Genomic DNA, 17,969 nt, shown 5'->3' with positions numbered 1-17,969 from the left:
ACATCTGTAAGTGCAAGTTAAAACTCTACTATGCAAAGCGAAAGCCATTTATCAACAACACCCAGAAACGGCGCCGGCTTCGCTGGGCCCGAGCTCATCTAAGATGGACTGATGCAAAGTGGTAAAGTGTTCTGTGGTCTGACGAGTCCACATTTCAAATTGTTTTTGGAAATTGTGGACATTGTGTCCTCCGGACCAAAGAGGAAAAGAACCATCCGGAATGTTATAGGCGCAAAGTTAAAAAAAGCCAGCATCTGTGATGGTATGGGGGTGTATTAGTGCCCAAGGCATGGGTAACTTACACATCTGTGAAGGCGCCATTAATGCTGAAAGGTACATACAGGTTTTGGAGCAACATATGTTGCCATCCAAGCAACGTTACCACGGACACCCCTGCTTATTTCAGCAAGACAATGCCAAGCCACGTGTTACAACAGCGTGGGTTCATAGTAAAAGAGTGCGGGTACTAGACTGGCCTGCCTGTAGTCCAGACCTGTCTCCCATTGAAAATGTGTGGCGCATTATGAAGCCTAAAATACCACAACAGAGACCCTGGACTGTTGAACAACTTAAAGTGTACATCAAATTGGTCTCCTCAGTTCCCAAACGTTTACTGAGTGTTGTTAAAAGGAAAGGCCATGTAACACAGTGGTAAAAATGCCCCTGTGCCAACTTGTTTGCAATGTGTTGCTGCCAATAAATTCTAAGTTAATGATTATGTGCCAAAAAAAAAGAAGTTTCTCATTTGGAACATTAAATATCTTGTCTTTGCAGTCTATTCAATTCAATATAAGTTGAAAAGGATTTGCAAATCATTGCATTCTGTTTTTATTTACGAATTACACAATGTGCCAACTTAACTGGTTTTGGGTTTTGTATTCATGTGACGTGCCAAAAAGGATTGCCTGTGGGAAACAAAAGTAAATAAATAAATAAATGATAAATGGGTTATACTTGTATAGCGCTTTTCTACCTTCAAGGTACTCAAAGCGCTTTGACACTATTTCCACATTCACCCATACATTCACACACTGATGGAGGGAGCTGCCATGCAAGGCGCTACCAGCACCCATCAGGAGCAAGGGTGAAGTGTCTTGCCCAAGGACACAACGGACGTGACTAGGATGGTAGAAGGTGGGGATTGAACCCCAGTAACCAGCAACCCTCCGATTGCTGGCACGGCCACTCTACCAACTTCGCCACGCCGTCTATCAAGTCCTGCAATGCAATCCGAACGTTAGCGTTCAGGCGTCTGTAGTGAGAAGTAGTGTTGTAGTCACTAGGATGTACAGCAAGCAGTGCACTGCTGCTGTTGGCTTTGCTCTTGTTATAAATAATCATTGTCATCATACTCCCTCCCTGTTCCTTTGTCTCTTTCTCCAGCTCACGTCTCAAATCACAGGTTTGAGGCCAGCCGGGTCAGGGCAGGAATCCACTAAAGGCTGATGATTGCCTGTGATTACAGCCTGGATGCTCCTGGCAGCCTGCCTCCCGTTGACCAGCTCTCCTCCCGGGCTCATCTGCTTGGGCCCGGTCGAGGTAACAGCTCCCACACTTCTGAGTCATTAACCAGCGAGCGAGGAAAATCTCTCACCGGGGGGAGGCGCCGACATGTATTTTTTTTTCCCTTCACCTTGACATCGCCTGGAGGTGACGCCAATTCATTTCAGAGTGAAGTAGAGCTCAGAGAGGGAGGCAGGGAGGTGAGAGGCGTGTGAATTAAAGGGCTTGGGACATATAAAAATGTCTCCCAGGGGGAGGGAGTCTATTCCCTTCTTGTTGCGCTGCTGGGAGGAGCGCCGGAATGTGTGATGGTGAATCTACGTGGGCTTTTGTCCATTTACGCGCACGAAAAACGTAATCTTGTGTCCTCACACGGATAACTCTTGTCTGCCTTTTGCAATCATGGACATGGAAGTTGAACAGAAATTGTATTTTTTAACGGTTTTGGCCTTTTGTCTTTTTCATTCTAATCCACCTCCCTGCTTGGCACTCAGCATCAAGGGTTGGAATTGGGGGTTAAAATCACCAAAAATTATTCCCGGGCGTGGCCACCGCTGCTGCTCACTGCTCCCCTCACCTCCCAGGGGGTGAACAAGGGGATGGGTCAAATGCAGAGGATAATTTCACCACACCTAGTGTGTGTGACTATCAGTGGTACTTTAACTTTAAAGGCCTACTGAAACCCACTACTACCGACCACGCAGTCTGATAGTTTATATATCAATGATGAAATCTTAACATTGCAACACATGACAATACGGCCGGGTTAACTTATAAAGTGCAATTTTAAATTTCCCGCTAAAATTCCGGTTGAAAAACGTCTATGTATGATGACGTATGCGCGTGACGTCAATAGTTAAACGGAAGTATTGGTACACCATTTAATCCACTACAAAAAAGCTCAGTTTTTATCTCAAAATTCCACAGTATTCTGGACATCTGTGTTGGTGAATCTTTTGCAATTTGTTTAATGAACAATGAAGACTGCAAAGAAGAAAGTTGTAGGTGGGATCGGTGTATTAGCGGCTGGCTGTAGCAACACAACCAGGAGGACTTTGACTTGGATAGCAGACGCGCTACCCGCCGCTAGCCGCCGACCGCACGGATGATCAGGTGAAGTCCTTCGTCCTTCCGTCGATCGCTGGAACGCAGGTGAGCACGGGTGTTGAGCAGATGAGGGCTGGCTGGCGTAGGTGGAGCGCTAATGTTTTTATCATAGCTCTGTGAGGTCCCGTTGCTAAGTTAGCTTCAATGGCGTCGTTAGCAACAGCATTTTTAAGCTTCGTCAAGCTGGAAATTATCAACCGTGTATTTACATGTCCATGGTTTAATAGTATTGTTGATCTTCTGTCTATCCTTCCAGTCAGTGGTTTATTTATTTTGTTTCTATCTACATTTGAGCCCGATGCTATCACGTTAGCTCAGTAGCTAAAGAGCTTCACCGATGTATTGTCGTAGAGATAAAGGTCACTGTGAATGTCCATTTCGCATTCTCGACTCTCATTTTCAAAAGGATATAGTATCCGAGGTGGTTTAATATACAAATCTGTGATCCACAATAGAAAAAGGAGAAAGTGTGGAATCCAATTAACCCTTGTACCTAAGTTACGGTCAGAGTGAAAAAAGATACGTCCTGCACTGCATTCTAGTCCTTCACTCTAACGTTCCTCATCCACAAATCTTTCATATTTCATATTTATCAGCGACGAAAAGTTGCGAAATTTATCGTCGTTGTTTTCTACCAAATCCTTTCAGCAAAAATATGGCAATATCGCGAAATGATCAAGTATGACACATAGAATGGATCTGCTATCCCCGTTGAAATAAAAAAATGTCATTTCAGTAGGCCTTTAACTTGAACAAATAGCTTATTTTTAAGGTCAAAAGTGTTAAAATTTCCCAATTTAGTAGAATATTTGACAGGGCTTATCATGTTCAAAGCAAGAAGTTATCAATTGCCTGCAAATATTCAAAGTGTATTCATAAAAAGGGATGTGGGGTATAACCTCAGAGGAATGGAAACATACAAACACGCTTTAGCACTTTAGCACAAGGAAAAGTTTTTGTGTCTCAGTCTGTGGGGTGAAAATATGGAACGTCCTGAGTGACGAACTCAAACACTGTTCAAACATTGAGCATTTGAAGAAATTGTACAAATCTAATATTTTGGTTTAGAATAGTGAGGTCTAGGCTTATTTTGAATACTAGTATGAATGACTTCTATGACTTACTTATGATGATATTTCGGGAATTGTAAGCACATAGTTCTGGGCAAACTGAGTAAAGTGGATCCAGATGAATTTGATAAAATGTGGTTCAGAGGAAACTGGATATTAGTTAAAGTAACTGTGTAAAAAAAAAAAAAAGGGGTGGGGGGATTCAAAAAGTTTATACTTCTTCCCATTACCCTTTTGAGATATGTTTAATTTAATTTTATTTTAATTTTTTTTAATTCAATGTTCTTTTCTTTTTTGTGAAATAATAATATTGCCATTGAGCACAAGACTGTTCACTGGAGATATGTATGTATATCATGTATGATGTGGAGCTGACGATGACATACTCAATAAAAATAATACTTACTTAAAACTTAATTGTATTCACAAAGCACCTTCAAAGAACCCCAGCAGACCAAAGTGATAAATTGGAGAATAAGACATACAATACTTTTACTTGTTAAGCACAAAACTTGTCCACTTATGTTACCTAATGTTACCTACTATGTTAACGTTAACGTTACCTACTTATGTTACGTAACTTTGCATACCTTGTGCACATAAATATAATAATAATGGATTATTTATATAGCGCTTTTCTAGACACTCAAAGCGCTTCACAGAGAAGTGAGAAGCCATCATTCATTCACACCTGGTGGTGGTAAGCTACATTTGTAGCCGCAGCTGCCCTGGGGTAGACTGACGGAAGCGTGGCTGCCAGTTTGCGCCTACGGCCCCTCCGACCACCACCCATCATTCATCATTCATTCACCAGTGTAAGCGGCACCGGGGGCAAGGGTGAAGTGTCCTGCCCAAGGACACAACGGCAGTGATTTGGATGTCAAGAGGCGGGGAGCGAACCTGCAACCCTCAGGTTTCTGGCACGACTGCTCTACCCACTACGCCATGCCGCCCCGTAACTTATGTTACGCACTCAATCTGTGCACTTAATTTATGCACTTATTTCCATGATAAATGTTACAAAAGTTGTGCACTAATGTTACACACTTCAATTGTGTAATTATGTAATCCACTTGACTTGTACACTTACTTATGTCACACACTAACCTTGTGCATTTATGTTACATACATTAACTTACTTACCTTGTACACTAATGTTACGCACTTACCTTGTACACTTATGTTAGGCAATTACCTTGTGCACTTATGTTACGCAATTACCTTGTGCACTTGTTTTACACACTTAACTTGTACACTTCCGTTACACCAAAGTAATAAACCGGAGAATTAGACATACATCTACAGAATGGACTTAACTTATGCTATGCACTTAACTTTGCGTAACATTGTTGACCTCGTGCTAGAATGTTACGCACGCAATATGTGTACTCATGTTACACACGTAACTTGAGGAGTGGGCACTTAGAATTAAGTAAGGCTACTTAACTTGTTCCATAATGTTGCTTAATATGTACACTTATGTTACAAACTTAAGTTCTATACTTATGTTAACTTGCGTACTCATGTTACGCACGCAACTTGTGCATTTATGTTACGTAACATTGCTTACCTTGTGCCAGAATGTTACGCACTCAACTTGGGTACTCATGTTACACACGTAACTCGGGCACTTATGTATGTAACGTTACTAACCTTGTGCGTTACACACTAAACTTGTGCACTTGGCAAATGCACTTAACCTGTACACTTATGCTACATATACACATATGTAACACACTTAACCTGTACACTTATGCTCCATACTCAACCTGTGCACGTAACTTGCGCGCCTATTTTCCATAAACGTTACATAATGTGTGCACGAACGTTACGCACAACCTGTGCATTAATGTTACAAACTTAACTTGTACACCCATGTTGCGCACTTAAAGGCCTACTGAAATTATTTTTTTTTATTTAAACGGGGATAGCAGATCCATTCTATGTGTCAGACTTGATCATTTCGCGATATTGCCATATTTTTGCTGAAAGCATTTAGTAGAGAACATCGACGATAAAGTTCGCAACCTTTGGTCGCTGATAAAAAAAACCTTGCTCCTACCGGAAGTAGCGTGACGTCAAAGGTTGAAAGGCTCCTCACATTTCCCCATTGTTTACACCAGCAGCGAGAGCGATTCGGACCGAGAAAGCGACGATTACCTCATTAATTTGAGCCAGGATGAAAGATTCGTGGATGAGGAACGTCGGAGTGAAGGACTAGAGTGCAGTGCAGGACGCATCTTTTTTCGCTCTGACCGTAACTTAGGTACAAGAGCTCATTGGATTCCACACTCACTTTTTTTTCTATTGTGGATCACGGATTTGTATTTTAAACCACCTCGGATACTATATTCTCTTGAAAATGAGAGTCCAGAACGCGAAATGGACATTCACAGTGACTTTTATCTCCACGACAATACATCGGTGAAACATTTTAGCTACGGAGCTAACGTGATAGCATCGGGCTTAACTGCAGACAGAAACAAAAGAAATAAACCCCTGACTGGAAGGATAGACAGAAAATCAACAATACTATTAAACCATGGACATGTAAATACACGGTTAATGCTTTCCAGCCTTGCGAAGCTTAACAATGCTGTTGCTAACGACGCCATTGAAGCTAACTTAGCAACGGGACCTCACTGAGCTATGATAAAAACATTAGCGCTCCACCTACGCCAGCCAGCCCTCATCTGCTCATCAACACCCGTGCTCACCTGCGTTCCAGCGATCGACGGAGCGACGAAGGACTTCACCCGATCATCCGTGCGGTCGGCGGCTAGCGTCGGATAGCGCGTCTGCTATCCAAGTCAAAGTCCTCCTGGTTGTGTTCCTGCAGCCAGCCGCTAATACACCGATCCCACCTACAACTTTCTTCTTTGCAGTCTTCATTGTTCATTAAACAAATTGCAAAAGATTCACCAACACAGATGTCCAGAATACTGTGGAATTTTGCGATGAAAACCGAGCTTTTTATATTGGATACAATGTGTCCGAATACTTCCGTTTCAACGATTGACGTCACGCGCATACGTCATCATACATAGACGCTTTCAACCGGAAGTTTTGCGGGAAATTTAAAATTGCACTTTATAAGTTAACCCGGCCGTATTAGCATGTGTTGCAATGTTAAGATTTCATCATTGATATATAAACTATCAGACTGCGTGGTCGGTAGTAGTGGGTTTCAGTAGGTCTTTAACTTGTGCACTTATTTTCCATAAACGTCACTTAACTTGTGCACGTACAGTATGTAATGCACTTAACTTCTTTGCTTATGTCAACCATGTAACTTGTGCAGTAATTTTACGCACTTACGTTACGCACACACTTGTATCATATTACATACTATTTGAATGTAATCTGTGTACATTACACAGGTTATTGCTGCAACTGTGCATCTTTTCCCACAGCAAAGAAATAACAAACAACGTTGATGTATAAAATACTGATTTTATAATATTTGTGTTGTTTTCCGAGGGAGAGGAGGTCACTAAGGGACTGTCAGTCAAAAGAGCGACCAATGACTGACACCCGCCCATTGTTCTTAGAGCCTCATTTGAATCAAGCCGTGTTTCCCCCCCACGAGGTGACCGCCATCCTCCCACTCTTTCCCTGGCTGCCACCTCCCTGGAGGCTGTTTAGCCAGGCTAATGCAGAGCCGCCATCAAGGTGACAGCTCTGGTCCTGATGGGAGTTGTTTAGTCGCCGTCTCCCTGGGGACCGGAGACCAACCAGCCATGTGTAATTAAAAGAGCATAAAGGCAGATCAAGCACTCTGCGCCTAGAGGGCCCAGCCACGTCCCGCCATGTCAAGCTACGGGGAGCACGCCGTTTTATTAAAAGACTCCTTCATCCTCCATTGGAGGAGATGAGGAGAATAATGATCACAGGATTTCAATGGAATAGTTCACAGAGAAAGGTATAATTTAGAAAGTGGTTACAAGATTGATCTTATCAATTAATTCACACGCTGCTATCAAAAATGGGAGTTTGAATACAATTTAAGAGCTTATTTTTGTCCTGAATGTGGGAAAGCCATTTTTTAATAGGCTAGATCAGGGGTCGGCAACCCAAAACGTTGAAAGAGCCATATTGGACCAAAAATACAAAAAACAAATCTGTCTGGAGCCGCAAAAAATGAAAAGCCGTATATAAGTCTTATAATGAAGGCAACACATGGCTCAAGTGTCTATATTAGCTATAATAGCCTATGCCGTCGCAGGCTGAAGCAAATCTTCGTTGACAGAAATGTTAAAATTAAATTTTTATTCTACCCATTTTTACAACATTAGAAACCATTAGTAAATCAGAGGCTACTCAGAAGGTGAGATAACTCCTGGAAATTACTGGCTTTTAATGGCTAAAGGTATAGATGTGTGTGTCCAAGTTAAAGGAAACGGCAGGCTGTCTTCTTTTAATAGATTTATTACAATCTTTGGCAAGCTAGGTAATGTTTGCTGTGGTCTGGAACAACATGGCACACAAACAACTATCTGCAATGCAGCCAATATTACATACAGATAATGTGTCATGAAACATGCAAAACTAGATTATATACAAGGAGGATAAAAGTAACGGATATTAAATGAGCTCAAATATACCTACAAATGAGGCATAATGTTGCAATATGTACATACAGCTAGCCTAAATAGCATGTTAGCATCGATTAGCTTGCAGTCATGCACTGACCAAATATGCCTGATTAGCACTCCAACAAGTCAATAACATCGACAAAGCTCACCTTTGCGCATTCACGCACAGCATAAAACGTTTGGTGGACAAAATGAGACAAAGAAGGACTGGAAAATATGACATGTAAACAAACTGTTGCGTCACAGTCCACACTATGGTGAGTTCAAGAACCGCCAAAATTAATAGGACAAAACAATGTTCACCAAATAGTCTCATCAGTGAAGCATACACACAAACATATTAAACAGTGGGCTTTCTAACAATTGGGAAGGTTTGTGTCATATTTGTCCTCAGACAAAAAACATACTAGAACAAAAAAATGATTTTCCCCCCATCTTTTTTCCAATTTCAATCCTTTTCTAAAAATGCTCCAGGGAGCCACTAGGGCGGCACTAAAGAGCCACAGCTTGCTGACCCCCTTGCTATAGTAAATACGGTATTGGTAAAGGTGTCAGAAAGATATGCTATTTAGTTTACAGAACAATAACTCATACCACAAGCGCTGTGGCCTTTATTTAAAAATAACTTTGCCATCAGGTCTTTTTACTGGATTTCTGTTGTGGCCAATAAAACCTTTGAGGTATAAATAACATTTTTCATGGCTGTTTCTTTCAAAAGGGCCAATGTTTTTTTTTGTTGTTTTTTTTTAAACAAAATCGAAGCACCTTAGGATGGCTAATCAATGTATATTTACGAGCGTAACGCGATAGCCATTTAAAATAATCAATCAATCTACCGCCTTGCTTACTGTGTAGACTGTATATTTATGGCAGCTAAAGCTATGCCCTTGAGGCTCCATTGGTGGCTTTGTGCGCTCATACATCACTGCACACACTTGTGTCCACACACACACACACATGCACACACACGCACACTATCAGCGGGTCGGCGGCCCCATTACAGAGACAGGCTCCAATCTTGTCCAATTGTAGCCAGCGTGGGCCCACAGATGTCGGCCCTGGCATGGGGTCAACCTCCGGCTTTAAAACACCTGAGGAACACCAGAATGGCGGAGAAAAAAAAAAAAAGGGAATATTTGAGGTTTGTGACAAGAGTGTGGAGTGGGCGAGACGGCCGCCATGTGGGATGCTACAATCCTAGCGTCTGCGGGCATGACGTCCTGTACACACACACACCAGGAGTGGAGAAGATGCCAGGTAGGGAAGATTTGAATGTGTGCCAAAGAATGTCAGAAAATAAGAGTCTGGAACAGGGGTGTCAAAGTCATTTTCATTGGGGGCACACAATGGCTGCCTTCAGAGGGCTGGATTTTTGAAATTATTTTTGCACGCTCGTAATAAGCTGCGATTAATCATGAATAATCAAAAGTGAGTGATGCATCTGACTTCGCTTATTCCTCATCCCATGTCTTACATTTCCTGAAAATGTTATCAAAATGTGACTATAGCTAGTAAAATTAAATAAACAGAGTGAAGCCTCTAACACACACACACACACACACACACACACACACACACACACACACACACACACACACACACACACACACACACACACACACACACACACACACACACACACACACACACACACACACACACACACACACAAGTTAAAGCTTCTAACGTCAATGTATGGTAACATAAAAAAAATATCCAGATCAGCCCCTAAATGTTATTCACTTGTTTTTCATCCCATTTCGGACATTTCCTGAACATTTCCTAAACTTTTTGACTTATTCTGATTATGAACAAACAAAAAACTATCTATTATATAAGATGTACACCATATTTATACAGTGCTTTGCTAGACACGCAAAGCGCTTCACAGAGAACTGAGAACCCATCATTCATTCCCTCCACATTCACACATCGATGGTGGTAAACTACATCTGTAGCCGAAAACATGGCTGCCAATTTGTGTTAACGGCCTCTCCCACTACCACTAAACATTCATACGCCAGAGTGGGCGGCACTGGGAGAAAGGTGGGTGAAGAGTCATACCCAAGGACACAACGGCAGTGACCAGGATGGCGAAAGCTGGATTTTTACTAGGAAGCCTCGAGTTGCTGGATGGTCACTCTACCATCTGAGCCAGGCCTCCCTAAAAATTCATAAATATGTGCCCATAAGTTTTGGAGTTATTCTGCAAACTTACAAACAACAAGGATTACATAACTTCCTGGTAGAGGTAAAAAAGTTAAAGTAGTTAAAGTACCAATGATTGTCACACACACACTAGGTGTGGTGAAATTCCTCTGCATTTGACCCATCCCCTTGTTCACCCCCTACGAGGTGAGGGGAGCAGTGGGCAGCAGCGGTGGCCGCGCCCAGGAATCATTTTGGTGATTTAACCCCCAATTCCAACCCTTGATGCTGAGTGCCAATCAGGGAGGTAATGGGTCCCATTTTTATAGTCTTTGGTATGACTCGGCCGGGGTTTGAACTCACAACCTACCCATCTCAGGGCGGACACTCTAACCACTAGGCCACTGAGTAGGCAGCCTTGGACTGCAATAACTCCACTTTATAACACCTACTTAGCTCAACTCCTTACTAGGCTTTTCCCTTGTTAAACCAGGAACTTCCAGGTACTATTTTCGAGTCGTGGTTCCAAACATGCAGAGTTGATACCATACTACTAAGCACAGGTGCCGTGTTTGGTAATTGTATAGGCACCGACCAAATTCCGTAGAATCAAACGATGCCATATTATGATACCTTTATCACAACTGCCGTCAAATCCAGTTGCAGAAACACTGGCTCAAACACTTGGTGGGTAAACTAGCAGTCAAGCACTCAGAGCGGACTCAGCTGGACTGTTACAAGTTTCCATGCCAACAAAAGAAGTAGAAGGGGCTCAAAAATATAGTAGGGCTCCACTTTTTTTTAAATTTGCTAGCTCGACGCTACAGATTAGCATTAGCGATTTAACATGGCGATTTCAGATTAGCATTAGCGATTTAACATGGTGATTTCAACACTTCCAAATTTTGTAATCAACACTACAACTAAAAAGTGCATCAAACAGCTGGTGTGTAATAAATGCAATAGTTAGAGTTTAAACCCTTTGTGGGGCGCGACAAAAGAAAACACAGGCACATTCAAAAACTACTCCTGCCTAAAGCAACAGACTGTAGCCTACACACTACCGCCAAATAACGTCTTAGATTTGCAACTGCCTGCAAAGTCCACTATATGATACAGAATTGTACTTGCAAATGGTAGACAGAGGTGTAAGAAAACAAGCTGCTCACTGCTCCCCTCACCTCCCAGGTGGTGAACATGGGGATGGGGTCAAATGCAGAGAGTAATTTCACCACACCTAGTGTGTGTGTGACTATCAGTGGTAACTTTAAACCGCCCAATAGGACCATCACAACTGTCTCAGGTAGGAATTTGAAGTGACCAAAGGCCATTGAGATTGAGGACATGTTAGTGTCAGGATGTATTTTATCAGCGTGGTTTGGTCCATGCTGGCAGGAGGGCTTCCATGTGAAATATGGACAACTATCCTGGGTTGTTCCTCTCAGTTCCCCCTGACTGCCTTTAATTACCCAGCAAAGGATAAGAGAAGAGCTGCTGGAAATGAGAAATACGCAGTGGTGGTCGGGGGCGCCAGCCCAAGTCAAGTGCTTGGAATTAGGATTCAACACCTCCTCCTTCCCTTCTGACCCAGGTCTGAAAATGATGGATTGCCATGTCTACAAGACGGCACCGGGCTGGAGGTCTGTGAAAGACACCGAACCAGCTTTTAAAAAGGGATGAACAATAGAATTGTGTCAGCGATCAGACCTCTACTCGGTGTCGTATCAAAGGAAATGAAAGAGAACAGGTGAACACGGAGGAAATATTAATTAGGCGGTGTGACCCCACCGCCCGGGTCGCCCCTCGCATTATTTCAGCGTGGTCTCCTCCAAGGTTAATTGATGATCAATTCTGAAGCCGGGAAGTAAGGGGGGTGGCGGTGTGAAATTTCTAAACCCTGAAGTCACCCAATGGCCCAGAAATTCCATTTAATAAAGATTAGCTCTTCTTTCTCGCAGACCTCATTCTCCTTTTAATTAAAAGATGAAGATAAAAAAGAAGAAGTGAAAATATCCCCGAGACGTCAACACACAGCAAGCCTGCACATGAAAAGCCCGCGACTGATGCATATTTAATGCCAATGAGAAACGGCTAAGATCAGTTCCTTTGGTTCGCCGCATTGGGAAAAGTCCAATAATGCTTTCTGTAACCCTTCGCTCCTTAGGCTGTGTGTGTGTGTGTGTGTGTGTGTGTGTGTGTGTGTGTGTGTGTGTGTGTGTGTGTGTGCTGCAACGCCACAAAGTAGGAAAAACACACTTCTGTGCCCCTTTAGACAACTTTAGAAGCAAGTCGACACCTTTGGATGACATCATTCACAGCACACACGTTCTAAGGACTCGCTTTTATGCGCCAGTAAAGTAAAGCTAGAACCCAAAGAAACTCCCTTTACTTCTTTTACAGCACCCAAGGGAGCTTGAGCATTTGTATTTGTCGCCTGCTCACGTTAAAATATTACGACCGCAGAAACCAGAGGCAAAATTTGTTCCTAGACTGAAGCAAAAGAGAATATTTGCATTATCGTACTACATTAAAATATACTTAGTTAACTGAATTTGCATAGGCTGTTAATACTTGAACGTGCACACTTAATAGCAGCAATGTTGACGTTGGTGTCTGCTTTATTAAGCATCCAATAAGAGTGAGACTCACAGAATAGTTGCGTTCCATTTGAACTTTGCAGAGGGTCATCATATTTGTCCAGAAGTTGTTTACATTCAGACAAGGCAAGGGCAAGAAGAGCTTTAGTGAATGTGGCCATCTTGATTTCCCACCTTTCAGCTGTGAATTTCAACTTTCGAGGTAATAGGAATCCAGCATTTAAGGATATAGGATTTTATTGATACCGAAATCAATACAGATATTCTTTACCGATACCGATATTTATCGGTAGGCTCCAACAGGGCTTGGAAGGGTGCTGTAGTGCAGTGTTTTTCAAACACTGTGCCTGGTGATAGTCTGGTGTGTCGTGGGAGATTATGTAATTTCACCTAAATGGGTTAAAAATATTTTTTGTAATTATAATCCGCAAATGTGCCGTTGTTGAGTGTCTGTGCTGTCTTGAGTTCGGCAGAGTAACCGTGTAATACTCTTCCATATCAGTAGGTGGCAGCAGGTAGCTAATTGCTTTGTAGATGTCGGGAACGACGACGATGGTTTGCAGGTAAAAAGGTATCTAACGCTTCAACCAAAAATAAACAAAAGGCGAGTGCCGCTAAGAAAAGGCCTTGAAGCTTAGGGATGGCTATGCAAAACGAAATTAAAACTGAACTGGCTGCAAAGTAAACAAAAACAAAAATGCTGGAAGACAGCAAAGACTTACAGCGTGTGGAGCAGACGGCGTCCACAAAGTACATCCGTACATGCCATGACAATCAACACCAAAATAGGAGCACAAGACAAGAACTAAAACACTACACACAGGAAAACACCAAAAAACTCTAAATAAGTCACAGCGTTGTGACAGTACACTTACTTTGAGACAAGAGCTATAGTGATGCATGCTTGGTTATGGTTTGAATTCATATCCAACAATTGCGAGAATGACTTTTTACTGTAAATATCGGCTGCTGAGTTTCATTTTCTAATGTTTTCTGCTGGTGGTGTGCCTCGGGATTCTTTCAATGAAAAAAATGTGCCTTGGCTCAGAAAAAATTGGAAAAAAACTGATGTGGTGAATGCAATGCATTGTGGGTTTTATGGGCATCTGAATGGCTTCTTTACATGGCTGAATGCAAGACTCTGTTCTAGGGTTGTACGGTATACCGGTATTAGTATAGTACCGCAATACTTATGAATCATATTCGGTACTATACCGCCTCTGAAAAGAACTCGGATTAGTGAGCAAACAAAGAGACGACCAAACATCACATTTAACGCCATCACCCAGCACATGTTGGTGTGTCCACTGCATTTTCAGACTGGTGGACCCCGACAGGGACAAGCAGTAGAAAATGGATACATGGATGGAATTTTGAATCAAAGTCTGTGTTATTCTGTTTCACAGATAGCATTTGGTAGGCTGTATGCTCTAGCCAAATTAGCTAACGGCTACAAACAACATGCTATCTTGCAAAAAAGCATTTTTTCTGTTTACTTTTCGTCATGGGTAAGCACATACATGAATTAATACGAATGTTGGAGAAGAAGTGCTGTGATAAAAGCATTTTAAAAGTAATGATGGGCATGTGTTTTTTTACCTGCTTATGAAAGGAATGAATAGGTTAAAAACTATTTTCCATTGGACGTCTTATGCAATCTACTAATAAAAGTTTCAATCAATCAATCAATCAAGTTCCACCAACTTCACTTATTTTTTTCGAGGTAGCGAGCCTTTAGAACTGGGTTGAGATTGTCTTGGTACGATCCCTTGATTTTTTTTTTTGTACGATCCATTTGTAGTTCCCTCAATACATCCATATAAACCAGCAGCCAGCAAAAATGGCGACCAAGGTCCCACAATGCATTGTGTTCTGAATGTAATGGTGCAAATAATTACATTTCTTATCCATCCATCCATTTTCTACCGCTCGTCCCTATGGTGTGGGGTTGTTTTTCAGGAGTTGGGCTTCGCCCCTTAGTACCAATGAAAGGAACTTTGAATCCTCCAGGATACCAAAACATTTTGGACAATTCCATGCTCCCAACCTTGTGGGAACAGTTTGGAGCGGGCCCCTTACTCTTCCAACATGACTGTGCACCAGTGCACAAAGCAAGGTCCATAAAGACATGGATGACAGAGTCTGGTGTGGATGAACTTGACTGGCCTGCACAGAGTCCTGACCTGAACCCGATAGAACACCTTTTGGATGAATTAAAACGGAGACTGAGAGCCAGGCCTTCTCAACCTTCATCAGTGTGTGACCTCACCATGGCATGAATGGTTGAAAGTTCCTATAAACACACTCCGCAACCTTGTGGACAGCCTTCCCAGAAGAGTTGAAGCTGTAATAGCTGAAAAAGGTGGACCGACATCATATTGAACCCTACGGGTTAGGAATGGGATGGCACTTCAAGTTCATAAGTGAGTCAAGGCAGGTGGCCAAATACTTTTGGCAATATAGTGTAAATATTAGCGACGCTAGCATAGCTATGTAAGCTACAATGCTAACATTTTAACATCAACAGTATGCTAGGTTAGCCTAGTGGCCGAAGAAAAGCAAAATGATCAAACTCACATCCACAATGTCTGTTGGTGACTGAAGTGTAGTTGGCAGGCTTTTTTTCAATATGTGTAGCGAAGCCTGTTTCGTCTAAAATTAGCTGCATTTTGTCAGTCGACAAAGACTTGATAACTTGCAGGAGTGTCTGTGAAGGTGCATATAGGTGTGTAGTGTGTGCAATGTTGCAGATGTATACACAAGACGTAGTACCTATGTGATGACCGTCAAACACCACCGTATTAGACCTCCTTCTCCAGGTGTCTCATCTTTCCCCCCAGGCGGGGTCAACTACAGCTATCAAACAGGGGAGAACATCTGCCGTTTAGTGCTGGTAAGTAAGTGAGGAAATGACAATAAAGCCAGCGCCTCGCACAGCTGTATTTTCCCCGGCTTGTTTCCCATTCACCCGCGGGGAGAGCCTGTCAAGCCACTTGTGTCTCCCAACTCAATTTTGCCAAGATGCACACGGAGCAAATAAAGACAAGGGGAAACGAGCTGCTCCGCCGCTGTTCACTTGATTAAGTGTGAGAAAACCAGCAACGCGCTCTGCATCGCTGCGTCGTAAACGACCGTCTCGGTGAATGCAAATCACACGGGCTGGAGGACTCTCTGACCTCCTTACCAGAAGTGGAAGATATGCTTAAAAAAAAAAAAAAAGAAATCACAAAAGAGAATGTGCGGGTGTTGCATTACCTGCACAAACATGCCCCTGAAAAAAGAACATCAATGCTAAACTAAATGTCTTTGATTGTAAATTGGAGCACCAACAACTCTTTAAAGAGAGTTAAAAATTCTGGATGCTGATCACTCATCATACTTTAAATGCAATTACTCTCACTATGTGGAGGTTGCCTACAGCCACAGCTTTTAATTCCAATGTTTTTGTCAGGTTTGTCACTGACAGTTTAGTTATGTTTGGGTTTTTCCTCTGCGTTTGTTTTTATTTCCTGTCAGCGCGCTTATTTTGGTTCCTTTTCCTGCACGTCTCCCTGAGCGCTTGTTTCACACCTGGTGGCAATTGCCAATCAGGCCACTATTTATACCTGCCTCTCCCTCCAGTTGTCAGGACCAGGACTTTGGCGTGGTTTTTTTTCCCATGGTGCAAAGGATTTGGACCGGACATGGCGTGAAGGTAAATACATATTTAATTTTAACACTCAAAAAAGGAACAAACAAAAGGCGCTCACAGTGGAGGCACAAAACTTAACGCTGGGAACAAAAACTTGGAATATGCATAACTATGAACATGGCAAAACAAAAGACACTAACTGTGGCATAAATAAACACAACTTACTTGCGGAAGCAAAGAGCAGCATGAACAATGGTATCAAGAGTGTCAGGGGTATATCGAGAGTGTGATGTCGCCAGGCTGATTGCCTGGCAACTACGGGCTTAAAGGCCTACTGAAATGAGATTTTCTTATTTAAACGGGGATAGCAGGTCCATTCTATGTGTCATACTTGATCATTTCGCGATATTGCCATATTTTTGCTGAAAGGATTTAGTAGAGAGCATCGACAATAAAGTTCGCAACTTTTGGTCGCTGATAAAAAAAGCCTTGCCTGTACCGGAAGTAGCGTGACGTCACAGGCTGTGGAGCGCCTCACATCTGCACATTGTTTACAATCATGGCCAGGGGCAGCGAGAGCGATTCGGACCGAGAAAGCGACGATTACCCCATTAATTTGAGGGAGAATGAAAGATTCGTGGATGAGGAAAGTGAAAGTGAAGGATTAGAGGGCAGTGGAAGCGATTCAGATAGGGAATATGCTGTGAGAGGCGGGTGGGACCTGATATTCAGCTGGGAATGACTAAAACAGTAAATAAACACAAGACATATATATATATATACTCTATTAGCCACAGCACAACCAGGCTTATATTTAATATGCCACAAATTAATCCCGCATAACAAACACCTCCCCCCTCCCATCCATATAACCCACCAATACAACGCACAACACACTCAATCCCAAAGCCCAAAGTACCGTTCACCTCCGTAAAGTTCATACAGCACATATATTTCCCCAAAGTTACATACGTGACATGCACATAGCGGCGCGCACGTACAGGCAAGCGATCAAATGTTTGGAAGCCAAAGCTGCGTACTCACGGTAGCGTGTCTGCTATCCAACTCAAAGTCCTCCTGGTTGTGTTGCTGCGGCCGGCCGCTAATACACCGATCCCCACCTACAGCTTTCTTCTTTGCTGTCTTCATTGTTCATTAAACAAATTGCAAAAGATTCACCAACACAGATGTCCAGAATACTGTGGAATTTTGCGATGAAAACAGACGACTTAATAGCTGGCCACAATGGTGTCCCAATATGTCCGTGCAATCCGTGACGTCACGCGCAAACATCATCATACCGAGACGTTTTCAGCAG

General features: G+C 42.6%; 1 protein-coding gene and 1 long non-coding RNA gene across 3 annotated transcripts in view; one reads left to right on the top strand and one right to left on the bottom strand.

Annotated features, from left to right (window-relative positions):
* Positions 1 to 17,969, bottom strand: part of sash1a (SAM and SH3 domain containing 1a) — a 439,343-nt gene that overhangs the window by 184,716 nt on the left and 236,658 nt on the right. The gene's annotated exons all lie outside the window — the stretch shown is intronic.
* LOC133648478 (uncharacterized) overlaps positions 9,494 to 17,969 on the top strand; it is a 12,690-nt gene continuing 4,214 nt past the window's right edge. Inside the window, exons 1-2 of the long non-coding RNA XR_009825876.1 lie at positions 9,494 to 9,532; positions 16,642 to 16,714. This is a non-coding gene — a long non-coding RNA (uncharacterized LOC133648478). The remainder of the gene's footprint in view (positions 9,533 to 16,641; positions 16,715 to 17,969) is intronic.

Source organism: Entelurus aequoreus, linkage group LG04 (genome assembly GCF_033978785.1).
Source record: "Entelurus aequoreus isolate RoL-2023_Sb linkage group LG04, RoL_Eaeq_v1.1, whole genome shotgun sequence".
NCBI classification, from domain to species: domain Eukaryota; kingdom Metazoa; phylum Chordata; class Actinopteri; order Syngnathiformes; family Syngnathidae; genus Entelurus; species Entelurus aequoreus.
This window is presented reverse-complemented; position numbering and strand designations above follow the sequence as displayed.